The sequence below is a fragment of the Marmota flaviventris genome, chromosome 1, assembly GCF_047511675.1.
Source record: "Marmota flaviventris isolate mMarFla1 chromosome 1, mMarFla1.hap1, whole genome shotgun sequence".
Classification (NCBI taxonomy): Eukaryota; Metazoa; Chordata; class Mammalia; order Rodentia; family Sciuridae; genus Marmota; species Marmota flaviventris.
Genome location: NC_092498.1, coordinates 126,485,252 through 126,502,565, shown reverse-complemented (window position 1 = coordinate 126,502,565; position 17,314 = coordinate 126,485,252).

Sequence of the window (17,314 nt, the reverse complement as noted above, 5' to 3'; positions counted from 1 at the left end):
CCATTTAAAATTGAAGAGTGGAGGAAGGTCCCCAGTCTTCAGGCAGGATCAGATGCAGAGTACTGGGGAAAGAAAGGAGCCCTGGGAAACCAGAGCTCACAGCCATGGCCATAGGGGTCCCAAACTCTGCCCCCAGTGTTTTTTAACTTTGGAGTCCTGGATTCTCTTGTGGCCCTGGAGGCTGAAAGTCAGGGTTGTGCTGTCTCCAGGGAGCCCAGGGAGCATGGATTCCATGCTAATGCCTATTATTCCATGCTATTGCCTATTAATTTCTATAATAGTTGCCCTCACCAGTAGGTACCTTCAGACTTCCAGCCTCAGAGCCACAAGAGAATCGACCCTTGTTGTTTTGTGACACCTGGGTTGCCTAACTTTCTTAAGGAGGTCCCAGGAAACTAATAAATCCCCGGTATAGCCACCTGCCTCTCCGATGGGCTTGGGTCCCAGTATTAAGTTTCTGTTAGTATATTAACAAATTAAAACAATGCCAATGTATCACCTTGGCACTCTGTGCATAGTCTTAAAGTCTGTATTTTGACCCCTCTATTGCAGAGACAGAGGGTCTGGTCAGTAGGGGGCAGCACCAGTTATGCAAAGGTGGGAGTGAGGTTTCAGAAAGATAAATCTGGAAATTTAGTCCGTGATGCTTTGGGAGAGTTTGAGGGAAACTGGACACTGTAAGACTTGCTCTATTTTCCTGGATTCGGCGATGTCCAGAAAGGGCAGCTGAACCCACTGATGGAAGGCACATTCCAGTTTCCCCAGGAGTGCTTGAGAGCACTATTTTGTATCTTGTTATAGTGACAAGGGATATTTCGGTGGATGTTTATAGCCAGCTACCATGAAGTCAGAGCTGAATCTTGACCATGCCCATGTGTCATCATGAGGAAACTGAGGTCACTCTAAGTCATTCATGGAGAAGGGCAGAGAGGCTTTGAGGTCTCCAGAGGTCTGTTTAGCTGGAGGGCCACAGACTGGTGACACTGAGACCAGGAAGGTCTAGTGTGGATAGAAGCCTATGGTGGAAAACTACACTGATCACTTATAGGGTCCACAGTGCTCCCTGGAGAACTGGGTTTAATGCTCCTCCAACACCACAAGCGCCCACTGGCAGCCTGCGGTTCACTGAGGGTGTCCTGCAGCTTCAGCACTGGGCTGAGGCCCCTGACTGCACGCACCGGGCATGGAGCAGGCTCCGCGTGTCCCGGGACCTCCTGCAGTCAGCATGCAAACGCCCTGCAAATTGAGCATCCTCATTTCCAAAATAAGCAAACATGGGTGGCTCTAATTCTGTCTTCCCAGAGGAGACAACCCCACTCAGCATGCCCCTGTCCCTACCGTCATTGCTCCACAGGGATGTGTGGTCACAGGGATGCAATAATTATTAGGAGAAAGCTTACAGACTTGAGCCCAGAGAAGAGACTCCAGAGTGAACAATCTTTAGTGAGCCTTTTGTGCGAAACCATGCAATGGAGGGAATGTGAAGTCCGGGAGAGGCTGTAGAAGGGATTTACTGCAAATGACTTTTTAAACAGAGGGAGATTGAGTGTCATAGCTCCCTGGCTCTGTTTAAGTGTGTGCAGTGCACATTGTAGGACAGCATGGGGAAGCCAGCTGCCCCCACAGGGACTTTGATGGTTACTAACTATTTGTAGCTGGCACGGCTTCTCCCCCAGGTACTTCCGAGTTGTCTTCCCCACACTGTCTGCAAGGGGAGCTGGTGCAGGGGTTCTGGGGGACATTGCTTCCAGCCAAGGGCCTGCAGCATGACAAAAATCTCATCAAAGGCCATTTTCTTTAGCCTTTGCCATTTCTGTGTGCAGAGGATATTATTTATTTTTTTTTTCAATTTACAAATCAGAAAGTTTTAAGCACTATCAGAAAAGAATTGTGTTCTCATCCATATTCACAGCACCCTGACCCCCCAGTTCCCAGCACAGGGGAAGCAGGGATGTTTTTCAGAAACAGTGATTGATAACACATGAAAAGACTTTTGAAAACTACGTGATGAGCAGGTGGCACGTTATGCTGTTGTCAAAGATTCGATTCACGGGGTGAACCCTGGTGCAGAAGTCACTTTAATGAAATGCTTCCGAAAATCATAACTGGGGGAAAAATACGTGATCAGCATGCCTCTCAGCCACTGTCCGTGACTGCACTAAACCATAGCTTCATCTAAAAACTGAAATTTCTCAAAAACAAAAGCTTTGTGTGAATAAAAGAAATAAAAATTGCCGGGATTTAGATGGGCAAGGACAACTGAATTAATAATGCTCATCTTTTATTAATCGATACATTTTGCATAAGAAGTTTGTTTCACGAGCTTGGGCAAACAGCTCAAGTGTTTTACATAATCACAGGAATGACTGGGCCATGACAATTTAATGATATTTTGCAAAACCACACATTTGCTTGGGCTCATGTGAGCCAATTTCACCAGGTTGTCTCCTTAACTTCAAAAGCTGCATCTGAGACCAGGGCTTTGCCCACAGCTGTAGATGTTTACTGCACCCACCTATCAATCCTAAACAGTCCTGTCTCCACTACATGCTCCATGAATGAGGCACTGGGACCCACAGCCATGGAGGACAACCACAGTCACCTGGAGATGCTCAGACTCATCACTGGAGCAGTCACAGGGCACAGAGCTAGCTGCTCCGGTGTGGGTTTCTGAGCCCAGAAGAGAAGAGCTACATGTTTTGTGGACAAGGCTTCTTAATGATTCTTGATTTCCATAATGAATGTGATTCCACAGACGCTAATTAAAAGAGAAAAGAAGGCACACAAGAGTGACAGCTGCTTAAAAAAGACAGAGAAGCAGCTAAGCTTCTGCCCAGGTGGCTAATCTAGGATGTGCCCACATTTATCAGACCCCAAAGCCCGTGGCTTCCCCATCCTGCCCCACTGCCTTTGATTTTACAGACAGGAAATGGATCTTGTCATTAAAAGTGGAGAACGTTTGCAGAAAAACGATGTGTGATTTTTTTTTTTTTTTTTTAGGAATTGCATTCCTGGGAATTTAGCCAAAGAAGATGGTTTGTCTGTCAGTGAAGATGCATTACTATCAGACAACCTCAGAAAGGGCTGGACTGGTCTCTATTTCAGTTGCGCATGTAAGTGGAGGGGTTGTGTTTGCACACCTGGGTGCTCATGCTGAACGGCCTAGACATCAGGAGGCCAGCCTCTACTCCACTCTCAAGCAATATCAGCATGTGGCTTGTCCCCATGGTCACAAGGTGGCTGCTCCATATGCAGACCTCACAGTTGTTGCATTTCAAGAAAGGAAAGAGTGGGGAGTGTAAAATATCTTCTGCTAAAACATCTCTATTTGTTTGCTTTGTCTTTTGTTTTTGGTTGGTTTGTCTGTTTGTGTTTTGTCTTGATGAACACCCAGAGGACAGATATCTGTTCTGATGGTGTCCATTTTCCTGACACCAATGTCATTGATTCAAATTGAATTACAAGGTGATGTACAGGTACCAGAGAGCCTGTAACGTTTGGGGTTATATTTTAGTTTTTTGTTGGGGGCGTGAAGAGGGTTTTTGTTTTGCTTCTCATTCTGTGTGGCAGAGAAGACAGGGAGAAGAGAAGATGGTGAATTGGGGGGTGGTCAGTCCAGATCCTATAGCACAAGTTCAAATTTGAGAATAAGAAAGGCACCTAGGCTCTCAGGGGAATGAATTGACATACTTAATTTCCATATGAATTGAATTAGATTTCAAGGTGGTTTAGGAACAATCTCAAATAATGATTTTAACAAGCGCATTTCTGAAGTTCCCCTTCCCTATTCTCTGCTCTCATTTCATACTTATTTATCTTACTAACCTATTTCATGACCCTTGAAGAAGGGAATACTGAGTTACACGGTTTCTTCTGCACGCTAATTAGTACGGTGGCTGTTCCGAAGCAGATATTTAATAAATGTTTGAACGTCTGATTTTTAGAAAAAAGCCAGCAGCGACTTGAGCTTATGGGGGGCGGCATATGTCCACTGAGCTCCCCTTTGATACTCGGAAGTCAGAGCTGAATGAATAGGTGCTAAAGACCCCTGCTCAGAGGAAGGAAAGGAGGACAAGCAGCAGCTAAGGCAGGAGAACCGTCAGTACCCATGAGCCCTGGGCATTTCTGCTTCGGTTGAAGATGAAGGGCTTTTGTTTGGGACAGGACAGACTTAGGGGACATCACTGTTGTTCCTCTTTCAACAATCAAAAGAGAAAAATGAATGAGACAACAATCAGAAAGTCTGCAGCCCTCAAGCGATAAAGTACAGCGACCCTGAGAGCTGGGAAGCAGAGGGCCCTGTGGCAGTGCCAGTGTGCCCAGGAGGGCTTCCTGTCTGCTGCACATGGAGGGAAAGTGAGGTGGAGCCCCGAGGATTCCCCAGTAAGGAGACAGCACCCATCCATGGCAAGTGAAGCGAGCCCTCAGGAGGGGGAGGATGGACAGGAGGGGCTCTGGGGATCCTAGAAGGGTCCCCGAGTACTCACTGGGGTACTGATTGACTGCTGCATCAGGGAACCACCCATCGGGACTCGAGGGGCAGAGCCTGGTGCTGCTCAAGGGAGGCCACAGAGCAGCTCCCAGGCTGAGAAGCTTCGTCATCTGTGAGGCATTGAGCAGAACACTGGGGGTCTCGCTGCAGAAGTGGGGTGGGGGTCGCTGTGCACTGAGACTGCTCTTGTCCCCCTAAAACATCCCAAGAGCTTGATGCAAAAGGAACCAATGATTCAAAGCAGCTTCATTGCCCCCACACACACAGAGCTAGAGGTATAGGTGGTACACAATGCCCAGCACCCATCCAGCGAGGTTCTCCAGGGCTGGCATCCAAGCAGAGGTTGCCCTACATGAGGACAGGCAAGGGAAGAGTGGTAGGAAAGCCACCAGCCAGACCAGGTCAGGACTGGAGAGGAATTAAATTCACTCAAAATCCTTAGCAGAGCTTTTAAAAAGGCACAAATTAATTGCTTTTAAAGATGGAAGCTACAAACTCCTGAGACAGAATGTGTTGAAAGGGTGTCATGGAAATTAGACATTGAACTTCGTTGCATAGCTGTTCGAAATATCCAAGATGGAATCACCGGAGATAAAGAGTCCCCCAAACAGGGAGTGTGCCCATCAGGTGGGGGCGACTTCCAACAGCTCAGGATTAGGGAAAGGCCAGCAAAGGAGAAATAACCAAGAGAAGACTGGCCCCAAACTGTCCAACGTTAATTAAACACACAAATCCAAGGTCAACCTCTGCCATCTCGCATCATAATCCAGCACAGCAGGAAACACCACCAGTCAGTCAAGGCCCTGGATTCCAGACAGTGCATTTAAATCTTTTCAACTGTAGATACACAGTGATGTTGGTTTATGGGGTTCTTTAGGATAGACTGCCCTTCGTTAGTTTTAACTGTGTTCTTATTTATACTAGTTGTTCTATGTTCTAGCATTGAAGTTTGCAAAAGTAGCCACTCAATGAGAAACTTCTCACATTAATAAGAACCTTTTCCATTAAGTGCTTCTGGTAGTAAAATCCTGGGAGTGTTTTGTCCTTGACTGTGCAGATGCACATGTGAAACCAGCGCCCGTGAGCTCCCCGGGCAGCTCTGGCTTCACAGCACCATCTACCATAGAGACCTGAGTCATGTTACTAACTTAACATGAACCTGAGATTCCACAGGGCCAGTTGCATGTTGGCTTCAGGCTGACTGTGGAGGAAATTGGCTTCGGAGCCCAACTTCTGTTGACAGGTATTTGGTTCAAATCCCATTTCTAACATTAGCTGTGTGTCGCTTGGTGACTATTTAAACTCTTTCCCTTTCTCAATGACAGTTGCCATTGGAAGTTCTTGGTTGCAGGTGGGAGGAATGTATGTTTCCTGCAGCCCCTAAAGGAAAAGAACTTTGTTTTAAAATAGGCTGACATGCCCGAAGTTCTCCTCTACATGTGGCCGTGCCTCAATGCCACCTTCTCCATTTGAGGATGTCAAGGATACTTTCATGATGTTCTACCCAATTCCATCCTTGGCCGCTTAAAAACCGTGTGATGTATCTCTTCTGTTGAGGTGGTGTGTATGTGCAATACCATTCACCCTTTTGAGTGTGCATTTCTGTGTTTTGACAAGTCCACAGAGTTGTGCAATCACCACGCTCAGGGTGTACAGCCCCCGAGATGGGCTCCCTTCCCTTTCCGTGCACGGAGGGTTGAGTGTGTTTTTAAATATATCAGTTACTCATGCCTTTGACACATTGATGGAAGATTAACAGAAAAAAAGTGTTCGACACTATTAGCACTAATTTAACAGTTATGAAAATACTAATTAAAACTGCATCTAGATGCCACTCCCCGGCTCTCAGAAAAACTAACAGCCGAACACCATTTGTTCCCAGGAATGGAAGGACCCTCACCCAGGGCTTGGGAGTGGGAACTGGAAGAGCCAGGATCTCACCTGGGTGTGCACCATCTGTCCACCTCGCTAGCGTGCCACTTCTAAGGGGGGAGGGTAGGTTATTTGACTTACTGTCATTGACTATTTTACTGACGACACAGTCTGACATATGCTTGGCACTGGATAGCAACAGGTTGAAATCAAATTAACCTTCTCCAGACACTCGTGGGAAATCTACCTATTAAAAAAAAATCTCATGAACTCATCAAATTCAAACTTAAACCCTGAGAACCTTAGAAAGGAACCCCTCTGTGGGACAGATGGGATCTGAAAACTGCCAGTTAGAGATGCAGGGATGCGTAGTAGGGTTTTATTAGAGGTTCTTCATTCGTTTTCCTCCCTATTCCAATAGGTTTTGTCTTTAAAGCACTTTCATGTTCACAGAAAAATTGAGCAGAACTCACAGAGATTTCCCAGGTACCCCAGATACACACATGCTCATGCCGTCCCCTGAGCATGCTTAACAGCCTCTGCCCGAGGGTATGTTGGTGACGATGGATGAACCTATATTGGTGCAGTTGCCCACAGTCCCTAGCTCAGATCTGAGCCTGTCTTGGTGCTGTGCATTCTGTAGATTCTGGACAAAAGTGTGCTTACACGTATCCACCCTGATCCCGTCACACAGGACCGGCTAACGATCTTGTCTGGGTCATTTTGTAAACTTATTGTGTCACAGGACTGAACAAAGCTCTTCTTCCCCTTGACGTTGTTCTGTTTCCCGCACTTGGTGGCTTACCTTAAGAGTCACTGGGAAATGCAGGTTTGCATCGGAAGTCACACTTGGTTGGAGATGATCTGGAGCCTCCAGTGTGAGCAATCAGAGCTGAAGGGGCTCCCGGGGCCACTGTGCATGTGAACCTGCCCTACTCTTCCAGAACACACACCTGTCAAAGGCCTTCTGGCTGTCTGAGTGTGTAAACAAGTCAGATTTTGCTAAAAAGTGCGTAGCTAAAATGCTGTCTGTAATTTGCATGCTTAATTTTCATGTCACAGAAAGTGATATGATTGTAAAGATTTGCCTGCGCACCCGCTTTGTAGAGCAAGACTTGGGGAAATAAAGCCTTGCCATAGAATTATTAATTATATTCACAGCAAAATTGAGCAGAACTCACAGAGATTTCCCAGGTACCCCTTCCACACATATTAAGAGAATGACTTGTGTGGCCCTTTGTCTTCGGAGCACCTATTCAATCATTTTGAGACACATTGGAATCTCACTATGCGTTACCTGATACTGAACCTCATTTGCATTTCATGGTTGTGAAATGTTTTCTGGATGGAAGGGAAAAAGAAACTACTTTCAGATTTTTGATGAAGTCTCAGTTCTTCAATGTTGAAACTATTAGTAGACAGAGCAAGCAAAGTGCATCTGAGGCAGTGAATGTATTCCCTCCGTGAGACACCATGAAGCAGAGCACCTGAGTAACTGTGCTTGACTTGAATCTTTCCGCTTCTCCTCTGCCGCCAAAGACTTCAGTTCTTCTAACTCAGTGAAAAGCAGGCAGAATTCCTGAATAGGCGCCCAATTCCTGCCTCTTCCCATGTTCTCCTGCAGCTCACTGAAATGTCTTACTAACGAGGTGCAAACTTATAGTGGGGTTGCACAATAACAATCCTGTTCCTGCAGCAGATGCTGGCAGAAAGGGCTGCCATGCTCACAGTGGCCCTCTGTCAGGGCTCTACAGTGTGTGTGTGTGTGTGTGTGTGTGTGTGTAGTTGTGTGTGGTACACTGGATGGAAAGCAGGGCCTTGCACATGCTGGGCAAGAGCTTACCCCTGACCTACACCCCCCACTCTTTCCTCCTTTCTTTTGAGGTAGAGTCTCACAGGTTGCCCAGGCTGACCTTGAACTTGTGACCCTCCTGCCTCAGCCTCCTGGCAGCTGGGATTACAGGGTGCACCCTCAGCCCCACCTGGGACTTAAATATTTTGAAATCTAACAGATACTAACAAATAGCCACTCCACCATAACTATGCGGTCAGCTTCTGCCGATGGACAGCACCCAAGCTTCTGTGTGGCCCATGTCACATTGGTCCTGGCTTTCCTTTGCTTTGGTGAAATGAGAGCCTCCTGGTGCGTTCTTGGCCACCGGCCCTGGTGCTGCTTCTGCTGTAGGTCACCTGTGTGCAGAGAGGGTGTGCTCTCGTGGGGCCCTGCAGGAGCCAGCCCTGTGTGACTGGAGCTGGGTAGGGAGGCGTCGGCTGAGAGAAGGAGAAGCCCTGCGTCATGCCCAGTGTTGGACAAGCGGCCGTCGGGTGCTGGGCTTCCTGGACGTGTGTCCTTACATAACCCCAGCAGCATCCCTGTGGGTGAGAAGTTGGTTCTCATAGTATCAATGACAAAACTGAAGCTCAGAGATGTCAACATAGTTGTCCAGTGTCAGGTGGGAAGTGGCAGAGAGCCCCGCCCTCAGCCAGTCCTGTCTTTAATGCCCTCTGTACAGGTACCAGTACCATGACTGACACTGAGGACTTGGACCGAACAGAGGGCACTCTACAGAACCATCCACCTAAGAAGCTAGAACATTCCAGAAGTTTGCTACTGTAAGCCAAGGTGCACTTTCTAATATGTCGTTCCACAGTCAGAGTCTAGACTGAAGGGGACTAAGTTAACACTGTTCAGATCACAGCTTTATTGCTCTCATGCTCTGTGGCCCTAATGAAATCACTTGTCCTCTCTGAGCTTTTTATGCTTGGGGAAAATGAGAGTACCTTGATCTTATTAAGCCTGCAGCAGGTAGGTAGGTGGACAGATGATAGATGAGAGATGATAGATTTCAAAAAAATCACAAAGTTCTACTTGACACGTAGCCCAGCAAAGCAGGTGTGGTCAGGGCGTGAGGATGCTGACCATGATGGCTGCATCCAGGCAGCCTCTATGTGTGGTTCCCGGGGCCTTCTGGCCACATTTGACTCCTGAAAGAAGAGAGGATGAAGGCAAGAAGGGAAATGGTACTCAGGTTCGGATGTCACCAGGGAAGAGATGTCATTTCTGACCCACCACAGCCCGAGCACCAAACCTCAGAATGCGAAGGTGCTTTGCACTCTCAGCCTCCCTGACCTCACTCTGGCTTCTCAGCACACCAGACAGCCTCCCTCCAGGAGAGGCAATGCTCTGATGACACGGCCAGCGATCCATCTCCCACACAAAGCCCCGCCCTCCACTGCTGACGCCCAGTCACGGAGGGAGCGGGCCTGGGGTGACTTGTGCTCTTCCCACCCCAGCAAGGCTACTGCTGTCCACCCTTCTTGCAGGAACTAGAGGAACTCGCACGTGGAGGTCCTGAAGGACACGCGGAGGTCCTGGAGGAGGCCACACGGAGGTCCCACAGGAGGCCAGGTGGAGGTCCCGGAGGAGGCCAGATGGAGGTCCCGGAGGAGGCCACGTGCTCATCAGCAACTCCCCGGACTTGAGAGGGCACATGGGGCAGCTCCACTCTCCTGGCTCCTTGCTCTCTGCACATGAAGGCTTCCCTTCCTCAGTGACACACTTGTCACCCAGTCCACTCAGCACCCAGGCTCTGCTCGGCTCTCCTGGGCAGCCCTTCTCGGCCACACTGCCCTCCAACCTGCTCTGTTCTATAGCACATCCTGCTTTCACGAGACCTGGCCTGGACAGAAATGGACACTATCATCACTATCACCTGATTCTGTTGGGGACATTGGAGTGAAGGTCACAGCTCAGAGACGTCCTCAATGAGGTAAGGGCTCAGCTGTCCTGTGCCAGCGCTGTGGCTCCGTGGCAGGGACCTGCAGAGGCTAGAACCTGAACCCCCATGCCCGGGTCTGTGAGGTCACAGGAAGCTGAGCCGCGGCCTGAGGCATCTTCTAGGAAAATCGCAGACACTGACCAGGAGGCCCCAGGGATCCCAGGAGGCTGAGCACATGGCCGTGGGATTCTGTCTGCGGAGCCCCTTAGCCAAGGCAGGAAACGCTGGCCTGAGGCTGAGCGGACAGCATGAATCCCAAACCCAGAGCTGTCACCTGGAGAGCACCTTCCTGTCAGGGCCCTGGTGGCACTAAGGACGGTGGCACCCATGTGCTCAACACTGGGGCACCCACAGCAGGTCACAAATGCTAATGGACATGGTGGCCTTTCACTTACACTTCAGTACAAAGCCACTTTCACACAGGATCCTTGATGTGGATGGCTTACACAGGCACAGGCTCCCAGACACGTGTGGGAGTCCAGAGGCACTTACATCACATGTCATGGTTGGTTATTGGTAGCAGTGTCCCCTGATAACTCATGATCTTATGATCATGAGTTATGCGAGCTGTGACTTGATTGTTGGCAGACCCACATGTTACTAGTTGGGAAGGATGCTGGAGGAAGTGGTCACTGGGTGTGCCCGTGGGGGTCACCTTGTGTCCTGGATTCTTGGCCCCTCTCTCTGTGCTTCCTGGCCACCATGAGCTGATCAGCTCTCCTCCACCACACCCTGCCCCACTCAGGCCCAGAGCCATGGTGCCTGCTGGCCCTGGACTGACCTCGGAAACCATGAGCCAAAACCAACCGCTCCTCCCCTAAGTGGTTCCTGTCAAGAACCTTGGTCACAGAGGTGAAGAGTCAACTAACACAGTGCGCACCCCACCTGGAGATGTCTCAGAGATGAACCACCCACTCTGGGAGGCTGGGGGTCAGGGGCTGGCATTGGAGGGGACTCCGTGATTCTCTCCCCGTTCCTGCCTCCCCATGTCTGGTGAATGGCCACTCCCTCTCCAAGAACCGGCCAACCTGATAACCTGCACCTTCCACAGAAAAACAGATCATCCTCCTCTTGCTCCTGTCCAGAATTTTCCCAATTTTCTTTCCCCCTGCCTGGAGAAGGGAAGCTGCGGGCCAGGGTTTCAAAAGTCTAGAAGATGTTCAGATCTGTTTGGTTGTCCTGCCCCTCCCTGCTGCCGTGACCTGTTCCACTCAACATCCCCCCACCTGCTTTCTTTACAGTTGCTCCCCATTTACATCCAGGTCTCACTACTAACTGAGTTTTGAAATAAGGAGGAGTTTTGCCACATGTTTTAGGTCCTGAGTAAGAAGGCTGGTGGGTGAACACAGGGCATTTCGATATTTTTTTTTAATTATGGTTTTAAGTAACTTCTCTGTAGTTAATTTTATGAATTATTTCAGCCATCGCAGGTCAAGTAGCTCCTGTCTATGTGCCCTAAAATCCCACTGTCCTCAGTCTGTGCGATGCCAGATGACCCAGGCCCTGCTCACTGTGTAAGCTGCAAACACGAGAGCAGGGGAGTGACCAGGACAGCTGGAGTCAGGGACCACAGTGGAAGCCCATCACATTCTCAGGGCCATTAGGGACCAGGACGGCCTGCTGTTCATCTGAGACAAGCTGCTGAATCACCACCCCTCTCTCCGCACCTCTTCCCAGGGCCAGGGCGTGAAGCCCCTGCATGTGTGCCCATCAGTGTTTCTGTGCATACTCTGTGAGCGTGCCTCTGACCAAGACCATGGGAAGCACATCAGGTGACCTTGAGAAGGTCGTCTGGAGACTGGGGTGTGGGGATAGAGCAGCAGATAAGAGACCACCAACAAGGCTCTCGTTGCCGAGTGCTCCATAGACTTCTGTGCTTGATCACAAAGCTTCCTTTGACTTCAGGAAACAATACAAATTGTGTGTGTGTGTGTGTGTGTGTGTGTGTGTGTGTGTGTCCTGCATTAATATCTAGAAAACCTCCAACCTATCTTTAGCACCAGGAACCTTGAAAGTCTCAGAGGCTGTTAGAATTTGTTGGCAGTTTTAGGAGGAGTTGGCCATTATGACTTTGTGTGACAGCTGCTCTTCTGACCTTTGTGCTCATACTATTACATAAATGATTTTAGGGAATGAAAGTAACACTTGTGTGTCCTACATCAGCCATGGTGTCGTCTCTGTCCCCCTCTGGCACCACACACACCTAAGAGGCAGTGCTGCAGGTTGGGTTGGTGTGTGTTGGGAAGATGGAGAGGCCTGCCCCTTGGAGCACCTTGGACTCTTCTGTTGTGGGTGTGCAAGATGGCATCCTAAGTTTGGGGTAGAGAAACCCAGGGCTCTGGGGTACAGGGCTCCCCACCATGCTACACCACTCCTCAGGTGGGGAGCCCCTGCTGCCAGTACACCCCCACCTCGCTGCACTCACATGGGTCTGTCCTGCAGGAGGATCGAAACTGCAGCACGGGGATCCAGGCAAGAGCCCCAGAGCCCCCAAGAGGCCAGCTTGGCCACGCTTCCTGTGTCTTGAGCCAGCAGCTTACCCAAGAGCAAGTCAGGAAAATAGAACTTGTTAAGAATGTTTAGAAAAGGGGTGGGGAGCACCCCAATATGAATAACAATGTGAAAAAAATGTAATTAAGAGTGGTTTCATGTGCACAAAGATATAAGGGCCCTTTGTATCATTTTTTTCTGTTCTCGAGGATGATCTCGGGGCTAGTCAACAATATCCTTGACTCATCTCTGCTCATTTCCTTCTTAATGGGATCTACCACTCCACTTTTGATGCTTTTTGTTCTGTTGATTCTTTCAACTAAACTCTAAAGATAAAAGGCATAATAGTTCAAAGGACTAGGAAGTCGCTCTCCTAGCGAGAGCTGTGTGTCTGGGTGGTGTGTTTGCAGGCATTCCTCAGGATAGTGCAAAATCAACCCTGTTAGACTATTTGTTTTCCAATCTCCATAAATCACCTTCTTCCGGGCCATCACTTTGTGATCAGGTTGAGTGACACCTGCTTGTGTGGAGAAACCCATTGGCACAGGTCGACAAAGGTAGGGTCTGGGGGAAGACGGCTTGAGGGAATGGGGACTGACCGCAGGGGCTGACACAGTGGAGTGGAGTTCACCCAGCGTCTGGGACCATGCTGCACCCAGCCCTGGTGATGAGCATCATCCCTGTGCTGTGTGGGTCTGTCTCCAGTGCAGCTGGGGGAGGAGGGATAGAGGAGAGCACTGTCCAGCTTTGCCATTGACCCTCTGGCCTCCTGGTCATTCCAGCAAGGCGGGAACCTGGAAGGTCTTCCTTCGCTGGGCAGGAAGGAAGGTCACTCACTTTCATTCCCCTGAAGCCTGCCAAAAAGGAAAGTGGCCCTGTGCCCTCAGCAAACACCAGGGGCACAGCTGGTTTTAAGATGTAGTGATCACTGGCTCTGTGATCCTGAGTCCCCTTGAAGGCCAACCCCAGAGTGCAGACCCCAGGCAGGAATAGGCGTGGGCTCACTGCTGGCTTGGGGACCCTGCCCTGGCCTCTGATCAGAGAACAGCCCCATGCCTGCCAGCATTGGTATATATATTCATAGATTAGCTACCTGACTTCCTAGCAGGTTAACCGTTTCTGTAGCTACAGTCCTCAGCCCCAGGCCTGTCACTCAGGAAGGGCTGGCTGAACCCCACCTGCTGCCCCTGTGGCCAGCAGAAACATGGTGTGCATGAGCTGTGTGAGCCCCTGGTCAGAGGTGAGTTTGAATCTTTCATTATTTCATCATCATGACCTCATAGAGCCCTGTTCACAGCCCAGGTCAAGGCGTAGGGACCAGGCATTGCTCAGGCCGGTTTCTTATCCTAAATCCCACTGATGTTCCCACCCTGGTGTCACCTGCCTCGTGGATACAGCAGGACCCTGGCTGCCCCACTTTTGTGCTCTTGGAAAGGTAAGTTTTAAAAAGGTGGAGAGAGTCTATTGGAAGCAGCCTGGAGGTAAACAATTTCCTTCACCCCAAGTGTGAGCCTGGGGCCACCCATCTGCCACAGAGATGTGTGTGGGAGCACAGAGTGTCCACAATTAGGAGACTAAGGCTGGTGTGTCTTTGGCTGCAGATGGCTCTTTTTAAACTTTCTTATTATGGAAGATTCCACACGTATTCAAAGTGCAGAGAACAGTATGAGGACCCAGTTCCCACATCCATCTTCGGTCTCCATACAGCGTCTTTTAAATGTGCAACCGGCAAAAGTGTGATTTGGAAACAGGGAAGCCACCTTATCAGCCACTGACTCAACTGTCGGTTCTCAGGTTTACGTGACCTGTGGGGTCACCAAAGGCATTTGAGTTTCAGAGCCTCAGAATCATTTAGATGCTGCTGGATCCATAGAGTGGTTTCTAGTCTCACGGAGTCTATTATCAATTGGATTCCAAGTCAGAGTGACAGTGGCAGGGCCACTTGAGACGCATCTGCACTTAGGGCGTCACAGAGAGAGCACTCAGATGCCTTTGCCATCCAGATAGAGCTGTGGAGGAGGTGCCCTGTTTGGTGTGGCAAAAAGCAGAGCTCTTGCAGAAGGAGAAGTAAAGACTCGGCCAGAGAGGCTGGGCATGGAGCACCAGGACATGGAGCAGAGGACATGGAGCACCAGGACATGGAGCACTGCCAGGCACCCACAGCTCCTGCTCCAACCGAGCAGTCGGGTTGGAACAGGAGATCTATTGCCAAACCCACAGGGTCTCTAGGAAGCCAACCCTCGGGGCCCATAGTCTACCTGGTCCTTCACTCCACCCAGGAACGTGAGCACCACACCTTGGCAAATCTTGCTCGCTAGCAGCCTCTCCCACCACCCCCTGGTCTCCAGCACCCCCCCCCCCAACCCCCCCCCCCGGCAGCATTGCCAATGTAAACTGCAGCCACTCCCATGCTGGCCATTGGCAGGGCCTCCCCGTATGTAGATCTCACCCCTGACCCTTGTCTTCCCCACACTGCAGGGTCAGGACAGACCTAGTTGTCCCACACCCTCTCAGCCTTACCTTGGGGTGACCTCTATCTGGCTGAAATTCTCCTGGTGACCCACCTGGCCGAGCCCAGCCATGTGATCTCCAGGAGCTCATGTTCTTTCCCACTTTATTTCAGTGCTGACCCTGGGCACAGGCTGTCACCTCCGATTGCCCGAGGCCTGACCAGCCCCACACCTGGTCTCCTGGGGGTGCATCTGGATCCTCCTTACCACCGCCTGCCCCCTGTCATTGTGTGTCATTTTCTTGGCCTGTTTTCCCTGGCAGAGAGCTCTGTGAAGTTGAAGAACACATCTGTCCTCTTTACCATCATGACCAGCAGTGTGAGAAGCCTCACAGTTGTCCCCAGCCCTGGGAGATGCATCAAATGCCCACAGAGAAAAGGGACCCCAGAGCAATGTCCCTACCCCTGTGCCACATTTCCCCGCTAGTCAGTGGAGTGTCTATTTCTGTTTTGCATTCCTGAGCTAGTGTCCCCAATTCTGATTTGTAAGCACCTCACTGTTTCCCAGGCTTGCTAAAATGGGCAACTTCAATGGATTTGAAGATTAAGTTCAAGACTTCAGTTGAATTTTGCAGATAAGTATCCACCATTATTTTTTTTTCTTCAACACAGACTTCCATACCATAATAATAACAACTTCTCTTTTTAGGCAAGCACATTTACTGTTAAGCAAACAATATCAAGGAGTTGCAGTGTCACATGATTAGATTTTGCACATTTTAATTTAGGATTATACAAAAGAATCAAGAAGCTAACCCGAGGGTGAATTATAGAAGCTGGTTAATGCCACACCTTTTAAATCTTTTATTTTAATATGAATGAATGCGTAAAGATGTATTATGGCTAGCTTAAAAAGCCACCAAAATAAAATATTTTATTATATATTAGGTACAAAAAATGTAAATTTTCAGATCCATGAAGGAATAAGAGTCTATGTTCATCTCAATAGACTCAGGAAAAAAATATATAAAATGCCTGGTTTTATTTGTTGCTACAATTCTTTGAAAACTACAACTCTGCATTTTTGATGGGTAGAAAATGGAAAGAGTCCAGAACTTTCTTCATCAGAGAGCTGGAGTTTGCAGACTCCCTCCCTAGCACTAATGCCCTCTCTACCTGGGGTTTTTAAATGTTCATCAAAGGAGGAGGAGGAGAGGGAGGAATAGAAAGACCACGAGTTCTGGATGTTCGCTCTGCAGTCCTTTGTGGGAAGAGTCTGTCGGTCTGCTCAGTGGATGTCTCTTAACCCTAATGGCCGCAGGTTGAACTCTGTCTCCAGGGACTTGGGAACAGCAGGAGCTTCGTGTTGTCCCACCTCTACTCAACTTTCCACCAAGGACCTGGTCAGTCTCCAAGTCAAACGAATGATCTATATAAGGCAAAAGAAGAAGTAAATTCATGATTTTGACATAGCATGAATGTACATGGACATGCACATGCAGACCCGTACACAATGAAAACGCCAACCAGCTATAGAAAAATAGCATTAAGGAGTAGATTTGTCAAGGTTGCTGATTACCAAATCCGTGCATTTTTTGTCTTTTTACCAGCCATATATTGTACCATCAAAGTGTTGTAATGATTTTCAACATGTTGCCCTTTACAACAGGACCCCTCCCCAAGAAATTAAATACCAGAAATAAATCTAAAGGAAGATCCTCAAAAACAAATGATTAAAAATCCACAAGGAAAATGATTAAAAATTCCACAGAGGATTTTTTTAAAGAAATGTATAAAAGGAGAGCTAATGTGGGAAGAAGGATAAAGGGAAGAAGTCAATTTCACCATATTGATCATAGAATAATGCACATCCGGTCAGAAGTTTAACATAGCTCTGGCCAAAATATGCATGCTTTTTCTAAAATATATAAAAATGTTGAGGTTAAGAAGATCAGGAAGCACGAGGAGGAATCAGAGCCAAGGTGGAGGAAACATGCTTGCCCAGACTTGTCGTGAAGCTAATTCAGACAGATGAAATCACAGGATGAGGCAGCAGACCCCTGGAATCCGCAGAGAACATGGTGCTCACTCACACCCAGGAGCCTCCGCCAGCCGGGCACACCTGCCACTGCAGAGAGCAGGGAATACCATCTTGCCCATCACCGCGGAGGGTGCACTGGCTGCAACATGGGGACAGCAGTCCCACAGGAAATCATTAATCACACTGCACTC